Below are 4,794 nucleotides of genomic sequence, written 5' to 3' on the forward strand. Positions count from 1 at the left end.
TAACTTATGACCTCAGGCCCACACGTCAACGACGGCGGTCATTCTTTTTAATCCGACCGTGCGGCGATGCCGTCCTCATCCAGCCAGCCCTCGTCCCCATCTAGGCACGCTCGCTCCCCCGTCGCCGGCAAACCATAGCTTTCCCTAGCCGTGCCAAATGGGGCTCTTCTCCGGCGTCGGCAGCAACAGCAAGGCCAAGGGCAAGTCGCCCGCAACCCCCTCCCCCCCCCCCCCCCCCCCGAGTTTCTCCCGCCTCCGCCGGCGCCAGCTCGCCTGCCGAGGCAGTGCGTCAACGTGTCGGTGCACCAGGCGGAGTGGCACTGGCAGCACCGCATGCCGCTCCCGTACCCCGACGCCCCCCTGCCGCACAACTGGCACCTAGATCCGGAGAGGATCCCGGTGCCGGCGGCCTCGCGGCTGGCCAGGGCGCACGCGGAGGAGGTGCGATGCCGGCGGGCGCTCCTGACGCCGGAGCAGCGCCGCGACTCCGCCTATGCCTCGGACTCGCCCAACTGGGCGCGTTGGTTCACCTTCGAGCACGAGGAGACGAGACGACGCGGCGTCCGCGAGGAGGACCAGGACATGGCCCTCTCTGCGGCGGGCGACTGCGTCCTGCCGACGGTGATCCTGCCGGCCCCTGTGAAAGCCCAGCCGGAGCCGGAGCCCATTGAGCGTTACTCCTGAACGGGAGTAGTGCGCGAGTGAGTCATCGCACCGCCGGTCTAGGTGGGGGCGACGCCGACGCAGGAGGCGGCTTACCTCAAGCACTGGCGCCACATCCGGCTGGCCGAGGAGCGCCGCGACGGCGAGTACCTCGAGATGTTTGAGCGCTACGCCGAGGCCGAGTAGTGCGACGCCGAGGAGGAGGCGCGCCAGGCCGCGGCGGCAATGGCGGCCGCACAACCCGCGCCGGCGCCGGCACAACCCGCGCCCGACATGAACGCCCTCTGGAACTCGGCCTTCTCCTGGGCCGGCCCTGTGTCGACGCTCATCGACCTCACGGACCCCGAGGACGACGACGACGTCTAGGATAACACGCCGCCTCGTAGTTTTTTTGTTTTTATTAATGTTAATTGGACGCATGGACTCTCGTCAACCTTCGTGGTTGGCTTTAATGTATAATTATTGCATGTTTTATTTTTTGCATGCCTTTAAAAAATGGGTCGGGCCAGCGTTGGACGCACACGCCGACCCAAACATGAAACGAACGTTCGTGTCCGCTTACCCAACCCAAACGGATAAAAAGCGAAAAAAATCACTGTCCGTTTAGGTCGACCCGTTGGAGTTGCGCTTAAGCTTTCACGCATACGGATCACGGAAGACATACGCAGATCTATAAAACTTCAAAGAGTCAATTACACTGATAGTGCTACAACTTGACGTAAATGATCACTTTGATACTAGAAGTTGTGGTGTATATTGGCATTAACATGCAAATACGGTGCTTATCTCGTTTATATACGGAGTAGGTGCTGACTAGGCGCGTGGGGCCCGCTGTCAGCCACTGCACCAGAGAGAAGGGGTGCGTGGCCTGATTTTTTTGGAAAACACCCTCGAAATATATATTTTCACAAAAAACCCCTGTTGACATGGAAGAGTGGACCTTTTTCCCTATATTAGGAGTGGGTCCCACCTGTCAGAGAAGAGTGAAAATTATATCAAAAGTGAGGCCACCTGGACTCGAGCCCATACCCGACAAATAGTCGTCAGTACTGCTAACCAACACGGCAACAAAGTCTCATGTCAAATTTGGATAAGAAAGCTATCTGTACTAACCTGGCAGCATGCGGAGCTTTTATTGGCTGCAGATAGTGCGGCCCATTCTACACCTGTTCCTTTTTAAAATTTATTTGTAAAACATAATTGATAAAAAATATGTTCAAATATTTGTGTGATACAAATATTATACATGGAAAATATTATTAGTGAATAATAACATTTAAATATACATCCTTGCATGATATAAAAAAAATTAGTTAATACTGACATTTAATAAAATTAAAATATTTAACGAATACATAAATATTATACAGTCACGGCTTATATTCAAATTATAGAAAATGAATATTCATATGAGCAGCTTAAATTATAAATTATGATTATTTTTTATTATAAAAACATTGAACTATACAAACATGCATATGATTATTGAAATGTTGTATACCTAAACTAATTTTCTTAATTGTAATTTTTTTAGTTCTATAGTTTGCAAACACTGTTATAATTCATAAATATTATTTAAATAATATGTGAACAGTTTTATAAAATAATTTATTCTGTTTGCATGTACTCCCTTTGTTTGATTTTATAAGACGTTTCAGACAGCTTGCTTTGTGCTGTTTTCAACAGTGTCTGAATGTCTAAAACGTCTTATAAAAGTGAACAGAGGTAGTACAATATTTATAAACACAAATATTCATTCTTTATTTTTATTACCGAGAATATAATTTAGATTTTTTAAGAACTTATAATTTAGATACTTTCTGCTGAAAAATAAAAGAAACTAACAGGTGCAAAATAAGCCGCAAGATGTACAGCCCATTTAACCTCCGCCTGCGCTGCGATTAAAATACATATAATAGTTTACCCGTATTGCCCGTAGAAGATTTAATCGGTGCGGTGGTTTGCCAGCTTGTTTGAGGACATTGTTGTGGGTTCGATCCCGGCATTTTGTTTTCGGTCTCAGGTGACATGCGGGACCCACTTCTCATAGAGGTGACAAAATCTTCCCACGTCAACAGGGATTTTTTTGGGAAAAAATATTTCGAGGGTGCTTTTGAAAAAAATCTGGCCTCAACAGGGATTTTTTTGTGAAAAAATATTTCGAGGGTGCTTTTGAAAAAAATCTGGCCACACGTCCCTTCTCTCTGGTCGAGTGGCTGACAGCGGGCCCCATGCGCCTGGTCAGCACCGACTCCGTATACAAATGAGATAAGCACCGTATTTGCACGTCAATGTCAACTTTTCGCACCACTTCAATGTGCACCACGACTTTTAGCATCAAAATGATCATTTACGTCAAGTTGTAGCACCATGAATGTAATTGACTCAACTTCAAATACACTCATGTGAGCATGCAGCACGCACGGACAATGTTAGACCTACGTAACACTTGTTACGTGCTTTACGTAAATAGCAACGTGGAGCATTATTAGTGGATTATTAGGTAGGGGGGGGCGAGAAGATTATAGATAGGCAAGTTATCGCCTCCTCCGCGGACGCCGCGCGCGAGGTCATGGTGGCGCGCGATGTGGACTTCGCCACACGCGCCATCAGCCGCATGCTCCGCCTGTCTATCCCCGAAGGAACAGAGGGGATCGCCTTCGCGCCGTACGGCGACAAGTTGCGGCAGATCCGCAAGATCTGCACTGTCGAGCTGTTCAGCGCCCGGCGCGTCCAGTCCTTCCGGACCGTGCGAGAGGAGGAGGCCGGCCGCCTGCTCCTGGCGGTGGCAGCAGCGGCAACGGCGTCTGCCTCGGTGAACCTCAGCAAGCGGCTGTCGGCGTACGCCGCCGACTCATCGGTGCGCGCCATCATCGGGAACAGGTTCAAGATGATTCTACAGCGCGGGATCAAGCTGTTCGCCGGGATGAGCTTGCCGGACCTCTACCCGTCGTCCCGCCTCGCGATGCTCATCAGCCGGGTGCCGGGCCAGATGAAGCGGTACCGAGAAGAACGGGACGCGTTCATGGACGCCGCCGTCCGCGAGCACCAGGAGAACAGAGCGGCCGACGACGACAAGGAGGGCTTGCTCGACGTGCTCCTGAGGATCCAGCGGGAGGGCCACCTGCAGTTCCCCATGTCCATTGACAACATCAAGTCGGCCGTCGGGGTACGTAATGAAGCACCTCACTCATGGAATCCACACATCTACTTCCATCAGTCCATGGAAAAAAGCCGTTCATGCATGTAATGTATCGTGCCGAAATCGTACAGGACTTGTTCGCCGGGGGGAGCGACACGTCGGCAACGACCCTGGAATGGACCATGGCCGAGCTCGTGAAGAACCCCAGAGTGATGGGGAAGGCGCAAGACGAGGTCCGGCGAGCCCTCGCTGGACAACCCAAGGTAATAGAGGACTCCCTCGGCGGCCTGAACTACATGCGCCTGGTGATCAAGGAGGTGCTCCGGCTGCACCCTCCGGCCCCGCTGCTGCTGCCGCGCGAGTGCATGAACGACTGCCGGGTCCTGGGCTTCGACGTGCCCAAGGGGACCATGGTGCTCGTCAACGCCTGGGCAATCAGCAGGGACCCTGCCCACTGGGACGCCGCCGAGGAGTTCATACCGGAGAGGTTCGAGCGTGGCGAGGTCGACTTCAAGGGGGCGGACATGGAGTACACGCCGTTCGGGGCGGGCCGAAGGATGTGCCCTGGGATGTCTTTCGGCTTGGCCAACGTGGAGCTCGCGCTCGCGGGGCTGCTGTACCATTTCGACCGGGAGCTGCCCGGCGGGGCGGAGGCCGAGGAGCTCGACATGACGGAGTGTTAGACTGTATATACACGTGGCCTCTGTATACATGTAATGTAACGTTGTATTGTATTCCTTGGGTACTTCTATATAATGAGATAGCCACACTCTAGGTTAGGGGTGTCGTGCAGTCCTCAAATCATATGTCTTACATGATATCAGATTGGGTTACGATGTCTTCTGCCACCGCCGCCGCCGCGCCGACCTCGGTTCCTCCCGCCGCCTCGGCGCCGACCTCGGTTCCTCCCGCCGCCGCGGCGCCGGCCCTCGTGACTGCCTCACCGTTCCTTGCCTCGCAGCCGCTCGCGATGGCCTTCGGTGCCTCCA

The 4,794-nt window shown here is 52.9% G+C and overlaps 1 pseudogene; it reads left to right on the forward strand.

Moving 5' to 3' along the window:
* Positions 1–888: 888 nt before the first annotated feature.
* Positions 889–4,575, forward strand: LOC125537874 (desmethyl-deoxy-podophyllotoxin synthase pseudogene; annotated as a pseudogene).
* Positions 4,576–4,794: the final 219 nt, after the last annotated feature.

This window comes from Triticum urartu, chromosome 2A (genome assembly GCF_056163025.1).
Source record: "Triticum urartu cultivar PI428250 chromosome 2A, HENAU_Tu73, whole genome shotgun sequence".
Classification (NCBI taxonomy): domain Eukaryota; kingdom Viridiplantae; phylum Streptophyta; class Magnoliopsida; order Poales; family Poaceae; genus Triticum; species Triticum urartu.